At 44.6% G+C, this 8,188-nt stretch overlaps 1 protein-coding gene across 1 annotated transcript in view; it reads left to right on the top strand.

The window, feature by feature from the left end:
• Window positions 1–8,188, top strand: part of LOC119427226 (neuronal PAS domain-containing protein 3) — a 162,415-nt gene that overhangs the window by 126,965 nt on the left and 27,262 nt on the right. The window lies entirely within an intron of this gene.

Here is an 8,188-nt window from a genome sequence, read left to right as displayed (position 1 = left end):
GTTCATGTACTTGTGTAGAACCGACCCTGTCCGGACCTCTGGGTCCGGTTCATGTACTTGTGTAGAACCGACCCAGTCCGGACCTCTGGGTCCGGCTCATGTACTTGTGTAGAACCGACCCAGTCCGATTCTCACGTTTTCTGTTAACCTGAGTTTAATTATCTGCTCAGTGGACGTTCAGAACGCGTTTGGACCAAGCCGGCTGGTTTCTGTCTCCTGCTGGTTCTCCCCTTGTGTGTATGGTGTCCCTTCAGAACCAGGCCTGTTGGGTTGGTTCTATTGGGACGGACCGGTGACTCGTTCAGGCGTCCCCCACCTCTCGGCCCTGACAAACATGTCCTGTCCCTCCTGCAGGACATCCTCTGGTTGTTTAAAGTGCCGTGCTTGCTGCAGCTAGGACACGCTGGAGGACAGTGTCTTCTGTCATCCTTCTGCTCCGCCACATGTTTGAGACCTTTTGCCTTCCAAATCCTTTCCACTGTGCCCCCTCCCTCCGTCTGATGATAATTTAAGCATTAGGGGGAAATCCATTTATAAATTAAACAAAATGACTTGATATCCATCAAGTCCCCGACTTCATCAGCCTGTTCAAACAACGACTTGAAGATTGGCTTTGCGGCGGCCCGGGTCTTCAGAGACGGCACAGTAATTAGATCTGCCGCGGATTTATTCTGGGCTGATTGGTGCTGCTGATGGGTGGGGGGGTGGGTCTTTAAATTAATTGGAGTTTCACATTTGAGGTTTTTGTTCTTTTTTTTTTCTCTTTGACTTTCTGCAAACCTCTAACTGAGCCTCTCTGTGCACTGAGCTGGAGCTGCAGGGAGGGTGGGGGGACATCTGTGTGGACATCAGAGTCAATTTGTCTCCGGACAAAGAGACGAAACCTGAAACACAGGAGGACATTTGCCCACGCTAATTCACACTAAAGACGGAAAAACTCTGAAGGTAAACAAGGAGCGGAGTTCGTAGGTTTTCAGGTTCCTTCAGATTTTAAACTAAATACAATAAAGGAAGAGTGAACAGGAGGACGGGGACAGAGGGACAGGGACAGAGATAAGAACAGAGGTAGGGGGATAGATACAGTGGGACAGAAGAATGGAGACAGAAGGACATAGACGGAGGGATGGGACACAGGGACATACACAGAAGAACAGAGGTACAGAAAAGGGAACAGGAACATGGAGACAGGCACAGGGGGACAGAGAGTTGGGGACAGAAGGAAGGGGACAGAGAGTTGGGGACAGGGACATGTCTAATGGTTTGATGATGTTCATCTGTCGACACTGAAACTAAAAACAGGAGGGAGAAGTCTCAGATGGACACATGGACATAGAGATCCCAGGGAGACAAAGAGACACGACCAGGATTCATGCATGACACTGATCATCAAGTGATGGCCCATGGGCCAGTGGGGGACGGGGGCGCCTTCCTTCAAACGACTGTAAAGTGAAAATGGAGGGAAATGTCAGTGATTTAGGATATTTAACATTTTTTCTTGTTTCAAAGAACCTAAAAACATCAAACTGAATAAATAAAGAAGATGAGTTCTATATTTCTGTTTTGTTTTAATTTATTAGATCCTGCGAGGGTTCTCCTCAGTTTGAGAACGTATTTTTAAAGAACAATCTGATGCAGAACCGGGGCCTTCCTCACCTTTAAGGCCGTAAACGTCTCAGTAGTTAAAAATGTTATTTTAGAACGTTGCTGCTCGAGCGGTCTCTTAACTCTGTTAACAATTTGTTCCAAATGTTCAGAAACTTTTGATGAACTTCTGGGTTTATAAATGTTCCTCATGACGGGACTCGAACACAAAATGAAGCAAATGATTTACGCTGTGTGAACTTTTCTCAGGGATTTCTGTAAATAAAGCTGGCAGAAGTTTCAAGTAAAGAAATGCACATTTAGACGTCTTTAAAACAAAAAGGCAGCTGCTGCTCAGCTTCAGCTGTGCTGATCACCAGATGCCGCGTTTAAACCTTAATGCTGAAATACATGACTGAGCGGGAGTGAAGGCGTTGTGACGTGGAGGTGGACAACCGTGAGGCTTTCAACACTTTATTCTCTGTTATCAACGGGCGCGCGGAGGAATGAATAATTTAAGTTTATCTGCAGAGGAAGAGGACGGTTCTGGGCAAACAAGCGTGTGGGAGATGTCTATTTCAGCTCGTAGGTGCTCGTGGATTGGTTCTGGTTAAACCTGGTTCTGAAACATCAGAACCTTTTTTTTTTTTGGAACCCCTCATCAGCTGACGAGTCGGTCAAGTTTTACAGCCGAGCTGTGGTTCATTAAAAAAACTCTTTAAATATCATTAAAGTGAAAGTTCATATTTTTATGTCTTTTTTGATCCCGTTGGTGCGGACTGAGAGTAAGGACCCCCCTGAGGCTCATAAAGACCCAGGTGGGGGGACGCAGGAAGACCTGCACAAATCCAATTAAATTAAAGAAGATTGTTAACGGTCATTTTTATCACCCTTACAAGAACTACAAATTAAAGTGATTAATAAGAAATAAGAGGCTGTTTGAATTAGTGTATGTTTAGTACGTTTCTCTCCTTGATGGTGGGGTGGATTATGGGTATTTGTTGTGTGTGTGTGTGTGTGTGTGTGGGGGGGGGGGGGGGGGTCAGAGGCTGAAAGTCTAGAAACTGAGTCTAAATGATAAACCTTTACATGTAACTCTGTTAAAAGGTTAGATTTAAATAAAGTCTCCTGGTCGGTTAAAGCACTGAAACCTGTCAGAAATAAACGCTATTGTTCTGTAAAAACCAGGATTAAAGGGATAGTTCACACCTTTCACGTAATGTCCTGAAGAAATGTTATGAACAATGAGTATCTTATCTGTTTTAGATGGCTCGTTGAACAGTTGTTGGTCCAGTTTTCTGCAACGTGGATCAAATGTCCGTCACAGAATAATACCGTTAAACATATCATTCAGTAGTTACCATAATTTCCAGACTATTGAGTGCACCCGACTATAAGCCACGCCCACTAAATTAAAAAATATATATAATAATTTTTACATTTATAGGCCGTGCTTGTCTATAAGCCACGGGAATCCACGTTGTAACATGAGATATTTACACAGAACTTTTTTTTTCTTTGTTTAGACAATAAACAGTTGTTTATAACAATTTGTTTACTTAACTTCCCCCCTCCCTAGGGGGCACAACGGGGACTTCGTTCCTCCCCACCCCCACACACTTTGATCTGTTGTTTGAAAATTTCATTGGTCAGATTTTTTTAACCTTTTATTTACACAGGTATTCTCATTGAGACACGAGGACCCCTCCTCCACGGCCAGTGCACTGGTCAGCTCTGTGAGTGCCCGGGTGTGACGAGGCTACCCATCTAAAAACAGTCATAAAGTAACCGTAGCATTTTTTAAGCCGCGTGGTTCAAAACGTGAGTAAAAAGTAGAGACTTATAGTCCAGAAAGAAGTACGGTAATAAAATGAGATCTGAGTGAACCATGTTTAGGTTTTCAGAGAATTGTGATAAACATCTGAACTACTTTTAAACACAGCTGAAGACTTTTGCTGTAGCAGGGTGTGTTTTCATTTTCCATGAGGATGCAAGAAAAGTCTGTGACATTTATAAAACATTTTCAGTGTCGTTGTTTTCATCCAGTCAGAATCCACAGATCATCTCAACGTGAGGTCGTTTCATTGTTTCCTCCAGCTGCCTCAGGTAAATGAAGACGTTAACGTGCAGCTCTTTGGCTGCTGTGATGTAATCCATCAGAAAGTTTGGCTCCATTACTTTAATTACTCGGGCTCTCGTAAAGAACCGGACCCGGAGTTAAAACGTGAAATGACCTTGGAGAAGAGGAGCTGCTTTGAAGCTCCACACCCTCCTCCACTTAAAGAGACTCATCTTTAAAAGCACATGACGCAATTTGTCTAATATCCATCAAACGCAGGCTGAGAGGCTCCAACTGCTCTGAAGGAGGAGTGCTTGAAAATGATTTCTCCTGAGTGTAGTTCAGAGCGTAACGGCGAGGACGCTCTGATTTCTGCTCTTAACGTTACGTATTATCAGCTCGGGGTCACACCACGTCTCTGTTGACTTTCAGCAGACACACCGGAGGAGACGAGGACTTCTGACGGGAAGCTGCTCCAAACTGAAACTAATATCTGAGCGGGAAGTCTCGTCAAGGTGAAGGACCTCGCTTTGATTCTCCCAAGAGTTCTCAGTGAGGATTAAAAGTTCAGGTGAAAACGAGGTGGTTAAATAAAATTCATATAAAAAAAATGGGAACATTCACCAAAATGAGGCTATGAAGGAATGCATATCGCCCGCCGCCTTGTGGTCCAACGTTTTCCATAAAGATGTGACGCAATCTGCTTGTTGCTGTCTGAGTTTGCCTCTAAAGAACCCTCACTGGGTACTTTGTGTTAAAAAGCAACCAAACAGGTGGGATCTAACAAACGGCTGATCAGCCAATCAGATGGCAGCAACCCTGTGGGCCTGTGCACGTGAGGCGACCTGCTGAAGGTCTGAGCATTATGATGGATGACTCCTAATGGGGTGTGCTTGATGCTGAGATATTCACAACAATCTCTAACAGTTGCAGAAAACAATCTGGAAAAAAAAAACGCTCCAGAGGGCGACACTTTTCTCATTCAACCTTTATTTCTACAGGTTAATCCCTCTGAGCCTCGGGGACTCGCTTTTGTGTCGTGTTGATGTCCGAGGTCAGACTGAAGGGGAGGTCAGAGCAAAGCAACAGGAGCTCAGATAGCTGCTCGTTCCAACCAAGATCTGCAAAAACCCGTCTCTGAACGCTCAACAACCTAGAAGCAGATGGTCCACAGCAGCAGCAGACCACTTCCTGTCAGCTAAAATCAGGACTCTGAAGCTGGGCTCTCCAACGCCGGACAGTAAAAGACTGAAGGACATTTTCTGCTCTGACGAGTCTCTAGACTCTGAGGTGGTTGTTGGTGGAAATCCCAACATATCAGCAGGTTCTGAAATCCTCAAAAAGCCACGCCGTGTTCAACGTAACTGAATCGTCCTTGTGCTCGGCTCAGATGCTCAGTTTACCTTCAGCAGGTTGTCTAATGCTAAAAACATTTGAAACCTGAGAGACACCAGCAGCTGGACTCAAACTCCTCGGGTGTTCAGTACATGCTTGGCCTGTAAATAAGGTTCTGGTTCTGATGGCTTGAGTCGCTGCCATCTGATTGGCTGGTTAGCTGTTCACAAGTAGCTGCTCAGATGCACCTGATGAAGGTGGGCGAACATCCTGAAACAGTGGCTGGAGTTTACTCAACTCTGAAGTTAATCACTGGACAAACATCTACGACTGACTAAATCAAGATGGCCGCCTCAGCTAATAATTTTTAGCTGATACAAAACAGTCACATTTACAAATAATGATCTAAAGGTCAGTGTGGTAGTAGCTGAGATTCAGTCCAAACACACTCTGTAAAGGACCGAGTGGAGATGGTCCAGGGGCCACTTCTGGCCCCTATACCTTATTTTACCCAGATGTGAACCTCTGTTGTCTCCATCTGTTTAGACCCAAACTGTTTAACCTCCTGCCGTCTGCACGTTGACCTTCGTTAACGCCATCGCAACAGAAGCGCACCCTTACTGCAGTGGCCGAAGGAGAAGCAGAAGTTCCAGCTGAAAGTCCTGCAGGATGACGATGGTGTCGTAATGAGAAGCACCATAAGCTCCTGGTTATCGGCTCCTTGTGGTCTAATTGTCCGCAGCGCCGCCTCACTTCAGCATCAGAAGTCTCCGATTACCGGCGCTAATTACACTATTAGCACAACGGAGGGCCGTAATTCGTCATAATCACACACATTTGTCATAATTAAACAAGTTTACAGGAACCTACTTTTAGCACCATTTAACACGACGTCCACTGCTGCTGCAAGGACAAACTCGCTGAGGGAGGGGGCCGGGTTCCTCCGTGTCACCCGCAGGCAGCGTTTGTTCATCTGTTAGCAAAATATTTATTGAACCACGTTTAAAGACTCTATGGGTGTTTCCGTCAAAGGGTCAAAGGTCGGAGTCGGACATGTTTAATGTTTAGAAATAATTCAGATTAAAACATAACAGATGAAACTTAACAGATTTTTATTTTTGTTGCAAATTAAATTGTAAACACATCTGCAAAAGTTCTTCATCTTCATCCTTGTTTTCTTTTTGGGGTTTTGTCCTCCATCTTTGTTTTTGTTTTTCTCTGTGTTCGTAACGTTTTTATGGCTTCATTGTTTGTTGTTTCCTTATTTCGTCTCATTTGTCGATTTTATTTTATTTTTTTTTGTCGTTGTCTTTATCAGTTCCGTCTTCTAACAATTGAAGACTAATTTTTTTGTACGTTATTGTTGAAATAACTTGGTGTTAAATGCTGCCTCGTTAGAACTTCTGAAGGTAATTTCATGTGAGATTTTTACTCCAGTTTCTTTTATTTCATGAAACTAAACAGAATTTTTGAGGAGTTTCCTGAAAGACTCCTAAAATCAGCGAAGTTTAGACGCAGGTTACCTTCAAACATCTTCGTTTCGCCACACTCTTCTTCACGGATGTAAAAACCGTGTTCCAGTCATGTTGAAGGTTGGACACGTCTGTATCCAATATTTGTCTGAAATCAGCCGACGTTGATCGTGTAAAACAGGTTTTTTAATCTTCCTCAGCAGCAGCAGATGACTTGTTTCAAACGTTTGAGGAGGTCTTCCTCATCCGCTCCCTCTGATCAACAACAAGTGATGGTTGGTGTTGATGCTCCTGACAGACGCTGAATGATCGCGGCTGCTGCACGTATTCCTCCGCACGCTTTCATGAGATTACAGATGCTAAGCTGCTGACTCCATCCATCTGTCTGTCTTTGTTCTGCCGCCAGGAACACTCCTCGTTCCCTTTCCTTCTCTTCCTCGTCTTTTTCGCCCTCTGTTCTTCTTTGGCGGTTGTTTATCGAGGCCACAGGTCGTGTGATGAGAAGGAAACCGGCTCGAGACAGAAGGTATCAGACGAGGAGTCCTACAGAAGAAAAACAAAGTCGTCAAAGACAGACGGTGATTTACTGATCAGCAACACAGAATCCCTGAAATCTGAACAAAGACATAAACTGTTGACGTCCCGACAAGCTGGAGGGAGAAAAAGAAAAACGACAAACAGTTCAGTTGTGTTTCCAAGGAGGCAGAACATCTTAATCTGGGAGGTACAGTGTAATCCCACAGTCCTCCTGCCTGAAAAATGACAAAAATCAATATTTTAAACTGAAACTCCCTGTAGAGTGTTTTTCATTGATGCTTGAAGGTTGTATTGAAGCTGCTGCCTTCAGTTCAGACCACTGTGATGTCCAGTAACGGCTTCACTCAGTCAAATATCAGTACTGCAGATGTGCTCCAGAGCAGCACCATAACTGTAACTGCAATCTGAACGTTAAAGGTTCAGTCACAGCAGATTTAAAAACCACCTTCAGAGTGAAAATCATGCTGCTGCTATGGTTTGAGTTATTTCCCCTGCAGTTTTCTGCATCCTGGTGATACTCTCCTGCTCCTCCACCACACTCCGTACATCAGCATCAAGTTCATATGACAATACCGACACACTGACACGACCCTAATTCACCGGACCAGAACGCAAGACTAGGAATGAGGTCAGAGTAACCATTCCTGCTTCAAGTTATCAACAACCAAGCCATACTTAATGCTCCACATAATGCCTGCTATCTACTCAGGACCCTGATCACCTCCTCCGCCCTCCAAAGAACCTGATATGCTGCCACCACAGTCCACCCAAGACTCTGATACTCCACCACCCAGGACCCCAATACTCCACCACAATAATTCACCCAGGACCTTCGATACTCCACCACAATAATTCACCCAGGACCCCAATACTCCACCACAATAATTCACCCAGGACCTTCGATAATCCACCACAATAATTCACCCAGGACCTTCGATACTCCACCACAATGATTCACCCAGGACCCCGATACTCCACCACAATGATTCACCCAGGACCCAGATACTCCACCACAATATTTCACCCAAGACCCAGATACATTACCACAATGATTCACCCAGGACCCCGATACGTCACCACAATAATTCACCCAGGACCCCGATACTCCACCACAATCATTCACCCAGGACCCCAATACTCCACCACAATAATTCACCCAGGACCCCGATACTCCACCACAATAATTCATCCAGGACCCAGATAC

This window comes from Nematolebias whitei, chromosome 21, assembly GCF_014905685.2.
Source record: "Nematolebias whitei isolate Nwh7 chromosome 21, NemWhi1, whole genome shotgun sequence".
NCBI classification, from domain to species: domain Eukaryota; kingdom Metazoa; phylum Chordata; class Actinopteri; order Cyprinodontiformes; family Rivulidae; genus Nematolebias; species Nematolebias whitei.
The sequence above is the reverse complement of the archived record's forward strand: the minus strand, read 5'-3'. Positions and strand labels throughout refer to the sequence as shown.